The following is an 18,017-nucleotide window of genomic DNA, read 5'->3' as shown; positions in this document are numbered from 1 at the left end:
AATGCAAAGCCATTAACAACCGTAGTCCCAAAATCAGCAAGTCAACTGCAGTCCTAGAGTCAAGTCAAGTCAGCAAGTCAACTGCAGTCCTCAGCCACAAAAGCACCACTGCGAGTCCAGAGCATCCTCCAGGTGCGACCCCCAACTGTCCACATGGGGCTGCCCTTCACAAGAGCAATGCAATAAGACTCCAACCAGACACAGGGGACCAGGATGGATCTGGCAGGTCCGAGGAGCAGAAGAGGTTCAGCATCTCAATACCAGGACAGACATGTAACTCAGAGGGGCAGATTTGGGGGGGAGGAAGGAGAGAAAACACAAGTTGTTAGGTATGCCCAGTGTCACCTGAATAAGTAGGAACAGTTTACATATTGCACTGAATACAAGCAGGGACTCCGGCAAAACTAACTATGACAGCATAACTAAAAGGGGAGAGCCAGAAGGTAACACAGGCATGAGGGGCCTCTGGACATAAAGCAGCCAGCCATTACACCATCAACAAACTCGAGTGAGCAAGCGAGTGGGGACTGACAGCATCCATACATCCCAGTTTACCAAAACACTCTGTCTGAGGATCCTCCAGATCTACACCTTTACCTCATAAACACCATTAACAAAAGGCTTGACTAAACAGATATGTTTTCAGCCTAGACTTAAATGCTGAGACTGTGTCTGATTCCTGAACACTACTTGGAAGGCTGTTCCATAACTGTGGGGCTTTGTAAGAAAAGGCTCTGCCCCTGATATAGCCTTCACCATACGAGGTACCAGCAGATAGCCTGCACCTTTTGATCTAAGTAGGCGTGGCGGGTCATAGAGGAGCAGAAGTTCACTCAGGTACTGTGGTGCAAGACCATTTAGTGCTTTAAAGGTCAATAGTAGTATTTTATAATCAATACAAAATTTGATTGGGAGCCAATGCAGTGTGGATAAGACAGGGGTGATGGGGTCATATTTTCTAGTTCTAGTAAGGACTCTTGCTGCTGCATTTTGAACTAACTGGAGCTTGTTTATGCACTTATTGGAACATCCAGACAGTAAGGCATTACAATAATCAAACCTGGAGGTAAGAAAAGCATGAACTAGTTTTTCTGTGTTGTGTAGTGACATTAAATTTCTTATCTTAGCAATATTTCTGAGATGAAAGAAAGCTATCCGAGTAATATTATCAATATGAGTTTCGACTGAAAGACTGGGGTCGATAATTACTCCGAGGTCTTTTACTGCTGCACGTGAAGAAACAGAAAGGTCATCCAGAGTTACTGTGGAATCAGAAAACTTACTTCTAGCTGCATGTGGTCCGAGTACAAGTACTTCAGTCTTGTCAGAGTTAAGCAGAAGGAAGTTAATAAGCATCCAGTGTCTAATGTCCTTCACACATTCCTCAATTCTATTAAGTTGGTGTCTCTCATCAGGTTTTGCAGAAACATACAACCATGGGCGTAACGACCATAGGCACTGGGGGGGACATGTCCCCCCCAATATTGGGAAAGTACCAATCTGTCCCCCCCAATATTTGGCGTATTAAATCAATATGAGACAAATAATATGCCATCCTGAACCATGGCTATATAATGAATCCTTCACTTGTTATGTCCGATTTACTTTCAATTGAGGAAGCACAGAGAAACAAACAAACAAAAAAAACCCTTTGCGACCACCCCCTATGATTGTGCACTTGGGTCAGCCCATGTGGTTCGTTGGTTTGAAAATCCACTCAGTCGGACTGTCAGGTAGGCTGCTGGTGGACACATTCAAATGGCGGTAGCCGCAAAGAAAAGGAAGGACCCATGGGCGTAAAAATGCGTATGGACGCGTCCATACCAATATTCAGCTGAGTTTAAAATGTCCATACCATTTTTGAATGGAGAAGCCGCGATGCGGGAAACACTGAATAAAAACACCAAACGCGGTATCGCTTCCAGCTGATTTTCAGTTGTGAACAGACCTCTCAAAGACGGCTGACTATTGGTGGGGACAGCAGGTAAAAAAGCTTTATGAAGCTTTGATTGGCCCACCTCCCGTTGCCTTGACGTTGCTATGGTTTTTGATTGGCCCACCTCCCGTTGCCTTGACGTTGCTATGGTTTTTGATTGGCCCACCTCCCGTTACCTTGACGTTGCTATGGTTTTTTGTTGTCATTGGCTGTAAGCAGTAGCAAGCGGTAAAATCAGCATCCAGCTCGCTGCTACAGCAAAACAGCACACAGGCAGTGATGTCGGGCAATAAAAGAAAACGTAAGGAGGACATAATATGACATTTTTGTCATATGATCCTGTAACAGCAAGGAGTTTCTGTTTGCAATCTCTCTCTCTCTATGTCTCTCTCTCTCTCTCTCTCTCTCTCTCACACACACACACACACACAAATAAATGCTTGTAGGTAATGCTAAATGTTTACTTATATTTACCTTTTTTTTGCTCATTGTTTGCATGTATATGCATATGTATATATGCATGTGTATATGCGTATGTATGTAACCTCTTCAATAAAATGTAAAAATGTGAAACAATTGTCACTTAACCCTTTCAACTTAATGAATAAACATTTTTGCAAAATGCACTACAACTACCAAAACTCTTCACACTTCTACCACCCATACCTACATTACTTCCAGATTCTGAAATTGCAGTAACTCAAAAGGAAGCACGTGATGTTTCAAATGTGTGAAAATAGTAAAAGTTGTGTGAAAATGAAGCAGCAGCACATAATTTTGATTGATTGTGTTGTTGTATTTTGGGTAGGTCATCCACTACAGCGAAATTCACAGCAACTTCAATGTCCACTTTCTCTGTGTGATAATGTATTGCCCGTATACATACAGATGTTAGCCTAAGTCTAAGACTGAGTGTACCTGGCGCTAAAAATCAAAATAACACAAAGGAATGGACAACCAATCATTTGTACAGTGTAGGCCACATTTCGTGCGACAACCATGGCGCACTGGGGCACTTGGCCAAATTATGTCCCCACCAATATCAACACCGTTTTTACGCCCTTGGAAGGACCAACGGGCTGACATTCGCCTTTTTTTCCAGACGAGTGACAGACATGATGAGTCTGTCACAGAGAGTCACAGGCATGATAGAGGACGGGAACAGACAGAGACCTGCTCTGAAGATGAACTGGTAAAGAGCATTGTATTATGAGTCCTTAAAACAACTTTATTTTTAACCTCATCATAGGCTGCATGTCATCAGTAGGCTAGTAATAAGAGCATACTGTCCTTTAATTAAATGTAAATAAATTAAATAAAATTATCATTTTGGTCAGTCATTATAGAGGGATTTCACTGACGTCACCCGAAACCGGAAGTAAACAGACCCTGCACCATATTGGAAGACCAACAAACTCATGATTAGGGGGAAATAACGGCAGCGGTATGTGAACCCACAAGAATAAAGTGGAGTGGCAAACGACTTAAACAAACAAATCTGAGCTGTTTTATTTATGATTTATTGGCCCAACAGTAGACTTGAAAGAAACCTGTGTGAGACTTGGCAAAAAACTGTGGATATAATGGATAAGTCTGTGCATGATCTGCGGACACTTTGAGGTAAGCAAACGCAAGAAATTCAGATTTAAAACATGCTAAACTGGCCCCAAGTTGATAACTGTATGAGGAGCAAGCCTCCCAGACTTCTACAATTTAATAATAATAATAATAATAATAATAATAATAATTTTAGGATGGTTTGGGGCTTGCTCTCCCTCCTATTATATAAATAAAGCATAGTTGTTGTGTAGGCATAGATCATAAATACATATGTATAATTTGGATAAATTAACCTAAATTATGGATACCTTAATAGTAGCAAAAATTATTAATTTTTCAACTGAAAAGATATATTATTAAAAGATAAATATCAACAAGATTACCTTGGCCATAACTATATGTAGGTTATTCTTAACAACAGCTGTAATATCATGAACCAAGCCACTAACAACATAATTGTAAGCCTGTAGCCCTTTGTAGGCCTTCAAGTCATCAGCAGTGTAGGCACTGGGTGTAAACAACAAATAGTTTACAATGTCTGGGTAGCAAACAGATGGCAGAATTGGTGTCAGGTCCTCCTTATGTTTCCATTCTCCCTTGCCCCGAGCCTTATCATATGGGTCAAACCCATCAATCACAGCCAGTTTCTCCACATACCGTGCCCTTTCTGCAGCTGGTAATGTACTCACATAACCAGACTTATCAGCCATCGTGTCACTTCACTCTCGCTCGTAGTTTGTTTTGTATGTATATACCTGAGGTCTTCCAATATGGCGCCCTAACAAAATCTCGCGGTACGGTGACGTCATGCGGTAGCCCTCTATTCTTGAACGCCTCCATATTTTTGGGCCATTTATTTAGATAAAGTCAATATATTTTCTACAAAGTTCTATGTTGTTTTGACCTATTAACCAGGGTAATGCTCCTTTCTATTGCTTTGGTAGCCATTTTTTTTGTAGCAATTTGGCATTTCTGCATTTGTTTGAAATGTTTGTGTGTTTGTGTGTGTGTGTGTGTGTGTGTGTGTGTGTGTGACTAGCTCTGGTGTGACAGATTTTCATGCAATGTTTTACATGTTTTTTGTATGTTGTATTGCGTTACATGTTTTGCAGTTGCACATTCTGTTTTGTGTTTTGCCTGATACACAATAAAAAAAAACAAGATATAAATGTTAACATGTTAATTCGTAATTGTATTCATCAAAACAGTGTTCTAGATAAGCACATCTTTATCAATAGGCCCATATAAAAATTGCACGAAATGCACTTAAAAATATTTTGGGAAGGGCTCAAATTTGGACCCCCCCAATATTTATACCATGGTTACGCCCTTGCATACAACTGTGTGTCATCAGCATAACAGTGGAAATTAATACAATGTTTACGAATAATATCACCTAGAGGGAACATATATCAAGAAAAAAGCAGTGGACCCAAGACATTACCTTGTGGAACACCAAATTTTACCTCAGTATGTCTAGAAAAATCACCATTTACATCAACATACTGATAGCGATCAGTTAAATAAGAGCTGAGCCAGGAGAGGGCCGTTCCCTTAACTCCCACAACATTTTCTAGTCTATCCAGAAGAATGGAATGATCAATGGTATCAAATTCTGCACTAAGGTCAAGCAACACAAGCAGCGAGACACAGCCCTGATCAGACGCCAACAGTAGGTCGTTTATTACTTTAACCAGAGCTGTCTCTGTGCTATGATGAGGTCTAAATCCTGACTGATACATTTCATGGATGTTATTCCTATGTAAATATGAGCATAACTGCTGTGCTGCAGCTTTTTCAAGGATTTTGGAGATAAAGGGGAGGTTTGATATTGGCCGATAATTGGACAGCTGACAGGGATCAAGGTCAGGTTTTTTAATCAGGGGTTTGATAACTGCTAGTTTAAAGGATTTGGGTACATAGCCAATCCTAAGAGAAAAATTTATTATTTTTAGTAGCGGTTCAATTACTTCAGGTATTATCTGTTTGAATAGATGTGTAGGTAAGGGATCTAGTACACAAGTTGAGGCTTTTGATGCCGAGATTAATGAAAGTAATTCAGTTTCTCTAAGGGGAGTAAAACATTCTAATTGCTGATCTGATACAGTTACAGTGGTGCTTGAAAGTTTGTGAACCCTTTAGAATTTTCTATATTTCTGCATAAATATGACCTAAAACATCATCAGATTTTCACACAAGTCCTAAAAATAGATAAAGAGAACCCAGTCAAACAAATGAGACAAAAATATTATACTTGGTGATTTATTTATTGAGGAAAATGAGCCAATATTACATATCTGTGAGTGGCAAAAGTATGTGAACCTCTAGGATTAGCAGTTAATTTGAAGGTGAAATTAGAGTCAGGTGTTTTCAATCAATGGGATGACAATCAGGTGTGAGTGGGCACCCTGTTTTATTTCAAGAACAGGGATCTATCAGAGTCTGATCTTCACAACACATATTTGTGGAAGTGTATCATGGCACGGACAAAGGAGATTTCTGAGGACCTCAGAAAAAGTGTTGTTGATGCTCATCAGGCTGGAAAAGGTTACAAAGCCATTTCTAAGGAGTTTGGAGTCCACCAATCCACAGTCAGACAGATTGTGTACAAATGGAGGAAATTCAAGACCATTGTTACCCTCCCCAGGAGTGGTCGACCAACAAAGATCACTCCAAGAGCAAGGCGTGTAATAGTCGGCGAGGTCACAAAGGACCCCAGGGTAACTTCTAAGCAACTGAAGGTGTCTCTCACATTGGCTAATATTAATGTTCATGAGTCCACCATCAGGAGAACACTGAACAACAATGGTGTGCATGGCAGGGTTGCAAGGAGAAAGCCACTGCTCTCCAAAAAGAACATTGCTGCTCATCTGCAGTTTGCTAAAAATCACGTGGACAAGCCAGAAGGCTGTTGGAATGTTTTGTGGATGGATGAGACCAAAATAGAACTTTTTGGTTTAAATGAGAAGCGTTATGTTTGGAGAAAGGAAAATATTGCATTCCAGCATAAGAACCTTATCCCATCTGTGAAACATGGTGGTGGTAGTATCATGGTTTGGGCCTGTTTTGCTGCATCTGGGCCAGGACGGCTTGCTCTCATTGATGGAACAATGGATTCTGACTTATACCAGCGAATTCTAAAGGAAAATGTCAGGACATCTGTCCATGAAATGAATCTGAAGAGAAGGTGGGTCAGGCAGCAAGACAACGACCCTAAGCACGCAAGTCATTCTTCCAAAGAATGGTTAAAGAAGAATAAAGTTAATGTTTTGGAATGGCCAAGTCAAAGTCCTGACCTTAATCCAATCGAAATGTTGTGGAAGGACCTGAAGCGAGCAGTTCATGTGAGGAAACCCACCAACATCCCAGAGTTGAAGCTGTTCTGTACAGAGGAACGGGCTAAAATTCCTCCAAGCCGGTGTGCAGGACTGATCAACAGTTACCAGAAACATTTAGTTGCAGTTATTGCTGCACAAGGGGGTCACACCAGATACTGAAAGCAAATGTTCACATACTTTTGCCACTCACAAATATGTAATATTGGATCATTTTCCTCATGAAATAAATGATCAAGTATAATATTTTTATCTCATTTGTTTAACTGGGTTCTCTTTATCTACTTTTAGGACTTGTATGAAAATCTGATGATGTTTTAGGTCATATTTATGCAGAAATATAGAAAATTCTAAAGGGTTCACAAACTTTCAAGCACCACTGTATATTGTTAACTACAGGGTCACTTACATTGTCTGGCCTTAAATTAGTAGTTTGAATTTGTCGGATATTCTCAATTTTGTCATTAAAAAAATTCATGAAGTCGTTGCTACTACATACTGCAGGTGTGCATGTGTCTATAGTGGACTTATTCCTGGTTAATTTTGCTACAGTATTAAATAGGAATCTAGGATTATTTTTGTTATCTTCTATTAGGGAGGAGAGATATGTTGATCTCGCAGCACTAAGAGCTTTTCTATACTTCAGGAAGCTCTCCTTCCATGCTAATTTGAATGCTACCAATTTTGTTTGATGCCTGTTACAGTTCATATGGGTGGGCGGAGCACAGAAGGATGGCAGGCCAGAACTGAGTTCACAAAACTCTTTAGTGTCACACTTTTCAGCGTCACACTCTCCTAGACAGTCAGACACATGCACACACATCAGTCGTCTGGTTGGGGAGAGAGCTCCCTCTGCTCTCGCTCCTTGTCAAGTGTATGTGAGCATCATGGGTTTCCCACACTTGAAAGGGAAGGACTCGGAGACAGGATTCCACTCGTCTTGTGTTTTTATTGATTTTCAGTGGAATTGACATTGTAGTAGAAAGTTGGCATGTAGCAGAATTGTGGTAGTAGAAGTATAGTAGAGTTTTTCAGAAGAAAAAGTAGAAGAGTTTTTCCAGAAGAAGAAGTAGAAGGTGAAAAATCTCTCATCTCATCTCATTATCTCTAGCCGCTTTATCCTGTTCTACAGGGTCGCAGGCAAGCTGGAGCCTATCCCAGCTGACTACAGGCGAAAGGCGGGGTACACCCTGGACAAGTCGCCAGGTCATCACAGGGCTGACACATAGACACAGACAACCATTCACACTCACATTCACACCTACGGTCAATTTAGAGTAACCAGTTAACCTAACCTGCATGTCTTTGGACTGTGGGGGAAACCGGAGCACCCAGAGGAAACCCACGCGGACACGGGGAGAACATGCAAACTCCGCACAGAAAGGCCCTCGCCGGCCCCGGGGCTCGAACCCAGGACCTTCTTGCTGTGAGGCGACAGCGCTAACCACTACACCACCGTGCCGCCCTATTATTATTATTATTATTATTATTATTATTATTATTATTATGTTTCCAAACACTATATAAAGGGAACAAATGAGAACCTTCGTGGGTCCTGCCCCAGTGACAAGCTGGTGTACCCATGGGCGCCGCCAGGGGGGGAAAGGTTAGAACAATTCTAGGGGCCCAGCACTGCCATGGGGCCCTTTAAGGGGCTGATAATATGCTTTTAATGATTTTAATAAGACTTTTGAAATAACAACAATGCAATATTCCATCTGGTAAAATGAGCTAATTGAACAAGGTTGTCTATTTCTTGAGTTCTTCAACATATTGTCATTTAACCCTCCCCCTTTTGCGAAATGGTACGGTCCAGTTCTGGTAGAAGCGCGATGCGTTAAATCTGTGTGCTGATCAGTGCAACGCTACTTGCTGCTGTGTCGCGGTGCAGCAGCCAGCCAGCCAGCAGTGGACTGCGTACAGTCTATGATCGCTAAATATGAAGAGTGGTTGTCAAAAACGTAAAGAAAGGCAGCTGAAAGCTGAGAGGGACCGGAGAGGCAGGCAACTGGTCACTCAGTTTTTCCCAAAGAAAGGTAGCTAATCGCTCACGTGTGTTCAAAATATTAGCGAATGGTAAATGAACAGTATGAACGTGGTTGGATTAGCCTATCAAGAGAACACTTTTACAGTTTGTACAGTGACATTTTTTCCATTTTAATAACTGAACTGACTTGTGTGATAAACAAGATGAAAGGAGGTAAGCAGCAATACAACCCATAAATGCTTTAGGATTGAAGTTTTTAATGAGCGAGCGCCATATACAGTTTGCTAGATTAAAGTGTTGCTAATAATGGATACCAGTCAAATGTTTGACATGGTTAGGTGTGTGGAATGTTCATACGTTCTAAACCAGAGGTGGGCAAACTACGGCCCGCGGGCCACATCCGGCCTGTTGGCGTTTTTAATCCGGCCCTCGGAAGACAATCATATAAACGCGATTGAGCAGATCTATAAACTATAAGCGTCAGTGTTATCACGTAGACAGGTGTTCTAGAGATCCGTCTTTCCATTCAGTCGTATTCACGCGAGATTACATTTGCAGAGTGGTGCAGCGCGTGCCATGGAAGTCATTCTGGCGCCCATGCCACTGATGATCTCGAACACAGGATAAAACTTTACAGTGAGTGGTCCTAAAAAAAGAAAAGTGGACAGCGAGTGCAGGGTGTTCAATAAAGAATGGACAACTAAATATTTTTTTGCTGAAGTCCGATCAAAGGCTGTATGCCTTATTTGCAAAGAAACCGTTGCAGTTTTAAAGGAATATAACATCAAACGGCACTTTTCCTCCAAGCATGCTAATTATGCTAACAACTAGTCAGCGCAAGCACGGACGAATACAGCTCAGCGGTTGCAGAGTGAATGTGAGTATTAACACTTTCTCTTTTTAAAACTATGTTGGAGCTGTAATAAGATGGTAGTCACATGTTTACAGACATAATAATATAAAAAGTATAAATTGTATAAAAAGTATAAATTTTGGTTGTCGTGGTTGGCTGCTGTAGTGCTGGTGTTTGTTTTTAAAGCCTAGGTCACAACCGGCCGTGCGTGCTCCTACGGCCGGTCTACGTGCAAAAAATGCAAGAAACGCACGGAGGGCGCGCGTGATGTGCTGATTTTCGAGCCGTAGACTGGCCGCAGACCGGCTGCAGAGGTTCTTTGTCATGTCAAACAAACTCTACGGGAGCTTACGTTTTTTTCAGGTTGCAAGACAAACTTACAGCCAACGCGTGTCTTTCTCCACGAGCAAAAAAAATCGCACGCCCAAAAAATCGTACGTCCGGTTGTGACCTAGGCTTAAGTACTATGTGCTTTTGGGTGTCTGCTCCGCCCCTCATTTATGTCCCTGTCTATTATGAGCAGCTGACCTTGCTTCTGCTTATATCTGTCCCTGGACTTTTGCCTGTGGAGGTTATTCTGATCTATGAGTGGCCTTTTGGAATATGAAAACCTGTTTGGAACCTGTGTTTTGATTTTTTGAGGACTGGAAATATTTCAGTGAGTGACATTGAACCTGAAAACCAGTTTGGAGTTTTTTGCTTTCTTGAGCTGTTTTGTCTGATTTTGTGGGCTGGATGGATCCAGTGCCAAACCATTGAACTGCAAATATGTTGGCATGGTGTGGTACCCAAACCATTGAACTGCAAATATGTTGGCATGGTGTGGTACCTCTCCTACTAATGGTGGTTGGTTGTACTGGCAGGCTGGAAGTGGATGGTTAAAAAAAAACTCAGGTGTAAATCTATGAGTTCAGTGAAATGTACAAAAATGATATGTACTGATACATAATTTAGTTCAATTTAATGATATGCAATTTAGTTGTATGTATAAAATGATACAAATATACAAATACACTGGCATCCTACTCATCCTGGCAGCTCAAAGATGTAATTTAAGAATTAAGTGTGCTACTTTTCTTACTGTCACGTGTGTGTGTGTGTGTGTGTGTGTGTGTGTGTGTGTGTGTGTGTGTGTGTGTGTGTGTGTGTGTGTGTTACTTTTCTGGATGGATCCAGTGCAAATCTATTGAACTGCAAACATTTTTCTGCTCTGCCTTTGTTGACTGAGAACTAAAATAAATGTCAATCTGATCTGCATTTGGGTCTCTGTCAGTGAAGGCCTTACAATAACACTAAAGCTTTTCCGGTTTATGTTCGATATGTATGAATTTGGTGCTGGCCCGGCCCGCCTGGCAAATTTCAAAAGTCAATGTGGCCCCTGAGCCAAAAAGTTTGCCCACCCCTGTTCTAAACCATTGGTTTCAAATTGAGGAGCTGGAGAAAGCGCAGCACACATAAAAGAGGGATAGAGGTTACAACATATGAAGAAATAGGTACGTAATTGATCAAATTGAAATGTCACTCCGTGTCACTTTGAAATAAATTTATAATGTTTCCTGTCTTTTATGGGTAACTCTGCTTACACTCAAATTTCTGTCTAGACACACTTTGCTTTGAACATATTCCCTTTTTTGCAGAACAGTACACACAGCTTTCTACCTAACACATAACAATCCATGGGATTTCCATAGGTATTTTGATGCTGGGTAGAAAACTTTTTCTATGATTTATTAGCAGTCACATCACACATTTCACTACCAATTGTCCTAGCACAAGGAGGCATGTGGCAAAATCTTGAATTTTCATTTGTGATTGTAAATGCACCAGAATTAGTCACTGACCAGTTTTCATCTAGTCCCTGGTAGGTTAATACATAAAATGTAATAAAGTCACAAACTCAAGGTCCATGGGCTATCAAAAGTCAAATGACAATAGTGGCAATAGTGACGAGGGTGGGCAAAGTTGGGGGGCCCAAAATTCTAATCTTTCATGGGGCCCAAAATTTCTGGCGGCGCCCCTGGGTGTACCCCTAAAGGTACAGTAATGTACTTTTTATTTTCTGAGAGTGTAGAACTAGTAGTTAAAAAAAAAGTTTCAAGACAAAAATAAGCATGTTATTCTATAAAAAAAAAGTTTTAATTGAATTTTCAAAATAAGAAGTGTGAAAATTATAGCCGTCCAAAATTTTCACAAAAAATTCTGCTTCGAATTTCTCATTATACACCATACAGTAGTGTTTTTTACTCAGTCTTTCATTATGTATAGAAACTCTTGGCTCAGCAAGCAGTAAAGATCACTGATACCAGCCAGCAGAGACACCTTACACAGCATTGAAGTGTCATCATGATCATTTATCATCATTACAAAAAGAAATGCTTGAAATCAGCACAATATTAATTTATAACTTATATTTCATTGCTCTCTCAGTGGAACGTTAATAAGGACATGGTGAGGATCACTTCATCGGCGAGAATCTTTAATACTGGTTTGGCCACAAAAACATATTGAAAGTTTTGAACTTATGATATTTCTAATATTGTACACGTTACACATTTAACTATTAAAAACAACAGTTTGCCAGTGACGGCATCTCCTCATGTGTAAGAAAAATAACATACACTATTTACAATAAATTTGAACAGAACGTTAAACTCCTATTGCTTTTTGAGGCGGTATTTAAAGTCGACGTCATACGTGGGCTGTAAAATGCCGAGGCCTGCACGTGACTGATCCAGAGGAGGAACTTTTACTTCAGAATCCAGAAGCTCCATGTCAAAGTAGGACAGCATCAGAGACAGGAACTGTTTAATCTCATGAACAGCGAAAAATCTTCCAGGACATTTGGTGACTCCGGAGCCGAAAGGCATGTAGTAATACCGCAGTCTGCGTCCTCCTCGGTAAAAACACGTCTTCTCCTATCCGTTTTCATCCAAGTATCTGTCGTACTTGTACATCTGCAAGGGAAGAAAAGTAACATCAGTTAAACATTACATGGACGTGGTATCCATGTATCTCAATTAAGTGTAGCTTGGGTGTGAACAATACAATGATAGAAACATTAATGTGGCGGACGCTGCAGGTAAAGGTGCTGCCGTTCTGAGTAAAGTACGACTAAAACCAGAGATTTATCTCATCTCATCTCATTATCTGTAGCCGCTTTATCCTTCTACAGGGTCGCAGGCAAGCTGGAGCCTATCCCAGCTGACTATGGGCAAAAGGCGGGGTTCACCCTGGACAAGTCGCCAGGTCATCACAGGGCTGACACATAGACACAGACAACCATTCACACTCACATTCACACCTACGCTCAATTTAGAGTCACCAGTTAACCTAACCTGCATGTCTTTGGACTGTGGGGGAAACCGGAGCACCCGGAGGAAACCCACGCGGACACGGGGAGAACATGCAAACTCCACACAGAAAGGCCCTCGCCGGCCCCGGGGCTCGAACCCAAGACCTTCTTGCTGTGAGGCGACAGCGCTAACCACTACACCACCGTGCCGCCCCACCAGAGATTTATACTACAGCAAATGGTAAAACTCTGGTGGAAGATGAGCTACTGAACTTTCTTGTGGTAAAAATGAAGACACTCAGTCAGGATGATATCATATTGTTGACTGTGAACCATTGGATCCGAGTGGATTGAGAACTTGAAGAAGGTGCTGTTTGAACTCTGCCCTAATACATCTCAGTGTTTTGTTACGCATAAGGGGCCACAAAAAGATGCAAACAATGTCAAAAGCTGCTTAAAAGTGCTTAATGAGGCCGGTGAGAACATTCCGCGCTTTGTGTCTCATCACCTAGATGAACTCCCTCCTGTAACCTACAATAGTATTGACATTTCATGTATGCTGCGGACACTGGAATGTGTGAGCACGGATATATCATCCCTGAAGCAGGCTATGGCTGTGCAAACAGGACTTTGCGTTGATCTCCGCTCGATATCATTAGGGCTAAATCAGTGGTTGTGTGCTGTTGAGAGATGTGAAGCCTTCGCGAAAAGTGTGCCTTTGTCAACAGTCAGTGAGGAGGCTGCAAGCCCAGGTGTGGACAGCGCGAGGCAGACGTCTGAAACCATGGACCCTATTGCCGACACAGCGGAGGGAATCTCTGACCAACTTCCAAGACTATCTGCCTCCCCGACATGGAGCAGTGTAGTCAAGATGGACCGAAGACGACAACCCCTGACTGCTAGGCTGACTACCCAGCTTCAACCCAAACCACGTCTGAACTTGGCTCGGACTAGGAGGGAGAAGAACAGTGGTATTGTTGGAACGAATGCAGGTGGATCTATACGGGTCGTAAAAACCAAGTTGGTGAATGTCTTCGCTTCAAGGTTTTCTCCTGATGTAGATTCGGAAACATTGACTTGTTATCTGAAAGACAAACTACATCGTGATGTGACTTGCCAAAAGATTGACAATGTTCAAAAGCAATATAGCTCTTTCAAAATTACTGCGGAATGCGAAAAGGTTGATGAATTGTATGAGCTGGAGCTCTGGCCTGAGGGAATCTTTGTGTGTCGCTTCTATGAAGCACGAAAGACAGTTGATTTAAAAACTCTTGGGGTGGCAAGGAGCAATAGCGTGTCTGAGGCCAGGGCATCTGCAGCAGTCAAGGCTGGACTGTAATCATGAAAGTTGTGTCATATAATGCGCGTGGCCTGCGCTTAGGACAGAGTGATAGTGACAAAGCGCGACGCATTGTGATTGACCAACTCTTTGACAGTGTGGACATTCTATGCATACAAGAGACTTTACTGCCCAAGCAAGACCTCGACAAACTTAATTCTGTGCATAATGACTTCTATGGGGCAGGGGAGTCTACGACTGATTTAAGTTTGGGGATAATACGGGGCAGAATACCTGGCGGTGTGGCCATATTCTGGCAAAAGAAATATGACTCATAAGTGTGATGCGTTTAGATGTTGACTGGGCTATAGCGATCAAGGTTGCCTATGGTACAAATGAGTTTATTATTTTAAATGTTTACACTCCCTATGAATGCAACCAGAATGAGAATGAATTTCTCAACAGACTAGCATTCATTAGCTCTTTTATTAAAGAAAGTGAATGTACATGCATATTTGTTATGGGTGATCTGAATGCTGACATCTCGGATGATAAGTCCCTATTTGGTCAACATCTACAGCTCTTTTGTCAAAATAGTAAATTAGTACTTTCAAGTAAAGTGCTGCTGCCTGAGAATAGCTATACATATGTTAGTGAAGCATGGCATACAACATCCTGGCTGGACCACTGTATATGCACAGCTGATGCCCATGAGTGTATATCTGAGGCTGAGATTCTGTATGGTACGGTTATGTCAGACCATATACCTGTCTCTATGTTATGAAACCTCAGTTGTCTACCGGAACTGTCTAGCCATAATAGGTGCCAACATACATGTAGGAAAATAGATTGGGCTAAGCTCTCTGAACATGACCTTTGGAAATATAATGCATTAACTGATAAAAGCCTTAGCAGTGTTTGTATACCCCATGTGGTATTCTTTTGTGATATTAATTGTAAAAATCAGGAACACCAGAGTAACTTATTTAATGTGTATGAAAATATAGTAAATTGTTTGATTAATGAAGGTAAGTGTTTTATTCAAGAAAAGAAAAATACAAAAGATCCGGCCTGGTTGGAATGAATATGTATTGGATCTCCATTCTGAGGCTAAAAAAGCTCTACGAAACTGGGTAGCTGCTGGGAAAGTCAGACAAGGCCCAGAGTTTCAGCACAAGAAGGCCACTAATGCCAGGTTTAAATATGCTGTATGTTATGTGAAAAGAAATGAGCAGATGATAAGGGCAAACTCCATGGCTAGAAAACTTCAGCAGAATGATGTCCAGGAATTCTGGAAAGAAGTTAAAGTTATTAACAACAGCAAGATGCCTCTTCCATCTACTGTTAATAGTGTATCTGGGGATGAGAATATTGCTGAGCCGTGGGCAAAGCATTTTGGGGAAATTTTTAACTGTGTTGAGAGTGTTGCTTTTAAAGTAGATGATGTTGCTTATGATGATGGTATGGTTGTTAGACCAGATGAGGTGTGTGATGCGATTGGGAAGCTGGCAGTGAATAAAGCCAGTGGTCCTGACCTAATCACTGCTGAGCATCTGAAGTATGCCAGTTATAGACTTTCAGTGCTATTTGCTTTGTGTTTCTCTGGCCTGTTAGCACATGGCATACTACCTGACTCCTTGTTATCTGTACTATTGGTACCAGTTATTAAAGATAAAACTTGCATCTAGTATAGACAACTATAGACCCATTCCATTAGATAGTATAATATCCAAGGTGTTAGAGCGGATCCTTTTGGAGAGGCTCCAAGTACATGTGGTAACAACTGACAATCAATTTGGTTTTAAACATAAACATGGAACAGATTTGTGTATCTATGCATTAAAAGAGCTTATATCAAAGTATAAGAAGAATAACTCTACAATATTTATGTGTTTTTTAGATGCGTCTAAGGCGTTCGACCGTGTCAACCATGGAAAGCTGTTTCTAAAACTATTTGAACGAGGGGTTCCTTTATACTTGATACGTGTTCTGCATTACTGGTATTCCCATCAAACCATGCAGGTCAGATGGGGCGATGCATGTTCTAGTCCTTTCCTTGTTACCAATGGTGTCAGGCAAGGTGGAATTCTTTCTCCTGTTCTTTTTAATCTATATATGGATGACCTGTCCAGGAAACTAAAAGATTATAAGACTGGATGTATGGTTGGGGATAAGCTTGTTAATCATCTATTGTATGCTGATGACTTAGTTGTCCTATCACCCTATAGTGCTGGTCTCCAGCAATTGCTTAGAGCCTGTTCAGAGTATGGGATGGAGTTTGACATCAAATATAACTCAAAAAAGTGTTGTCATGATTGCCAGGACTAAGGAGGATCAAAAACTATACTTTCCTTCTTTTTATTTACATGACACTGAGCTGACAATTGTAACTAAAGTAAAATACTTGGGTCATATTCTTAGAAATGATTCATGTGATGATGATGACATTCAGCGTCAATGTTGCAAACTGTATGCTCAAGCAAATATGCTGGCACGTACATTTTATATGTGTACCAATGATGTCAAAATATCTCTCTTTAGAACATACTGTACTCCACTGTATACAGCTCACCTTTGGTGTAGCTACAGTATAGCAAAGCAAAGATGAATAAAATCAGGGTGGCATATAATGATGAACTTAGAATCTTGCTTAAGACGCCTAGGTGGGAAAGTGCAAGTGCTCTGTTTGTAACTGCAAATGTACCCATGTTCCAGGCTCTAATGAGAAACCTCATGTATAAATTTATGTATAGGTTAACAGTATCAAGAAATGCCATCATAATGTGTTTGACTAGTATTAAGGAAAGTGATACCCAATACTGTTCTGACATTTGGAAATATTGGAAGAGCCAATAGTATGTATCTTTAATCTGATTTATTTTTTAAAGTGTGTATGTATATATGTGTGTGTGTGTGTGTGTGTATATGAATATATTATAATGTGTTTGTTTCTTGTATGTACAATTTTGAACCTTGAGTCTGTTAATAAAGTTTATTATTAACAAACGTGTTACTGTCAGGACTGGCATAATAAAGCACTTATAAATTTGCATCCATCCATTATCCATAATCGCTTATCCTGTACAGGGTCATGGGTGAACTGGAGCCTATCCCAGCTGACTATGGGCGAGAGGCGGGGTACACCTTGGACAAGTCACCAGATCATCATAGGGCTGACACATAGAGGCAAACAACCATTCACATTCGCATTCACACCTACGGTCAATTTAGAGCCACCAATTACAGTGGTGCTTGAAAGTTTGTGAACCCTTTAGAATTTTCTATATTTCTGCATAAATATGACCTAAAACGTCATCAGATTTTCACACAAGTCCTAAAAGTAGATAAAGAGAACCCAGTTAAACAAATGAGACAAAAATATTATACTTGGTCATTTATTTATTGAGGAAAATGATCCAATATTACATATCTGTGAGTGGCAAAAGTATGTGAACCTCAAGGATTAGCAGTTAATTTGAAGGTGAAATTAGAGTCAGGTGTTTTCAATCAATGGGATGACAATCAGGTGTGAGTGGGCACCCTGTTTTATTTAAAGAACAGGGATCTATCAAAGTCTGAACTTCACAACACATGTTTGTGGAAGTGTATCATGGCATGAACAAAGGAGATTTCTGAGGACCTCAGAAAAAGTGTTGTTGATGCTCATCAGGCTGGAAAAGGTTACAAAACCATCTCTAAAGAGTTTGGACTCCACCAATCCACAGTCAGACAGATTGTGTACAAATGCAGGAAATTCAAGACCATTGTTACCCTC

General features: G+C 40.9%; 1 protein-coding gene and 1 pseudogene across 1 annotated transcript in view; one reads left to right on the top strand and one right to left on the bottom strand.

Moving 5' to 3' along the window:
• LOC132864475 (NLR family CARD domain-containing protein 3-like) overlaps positions 1-18,017 on the top strand; it is a 1,256,659-nt gene that overhangs the window by 891,709 nt on the left and 346,933 nt on the right. The gene's annotated exons all lie outside the window — the stretch shown is intronic.
• LOC132864532 (cytochrome P450 7A1-like) overlaps positions 12,326-18,017 on the bottom strand; it is a 33,286-nt pseudogene continuing 27,594 nt past the window's right edge.

This window comes from Neoarius graeffei, chromosome 17 (assembly GCF_027579695.1).
Source record: "Neoarius graeffei isolate fNeoGra1 chromosome 17, fNeoGra1.pri, whole genome shotgun sequence".
In the NCBI taxonomy this organism is placed as follows: domain Eukaryota; kingdom Metazoa; phylum Chordata; class Actinopteri; order Siluriformes; family Ariidae; genus Neoarius; species Neoarius graeffei.
Note: the sequence above shows the minus strand (reverse complement) of the source record. Positions and strands in the feature narration are given on the sequence as shown.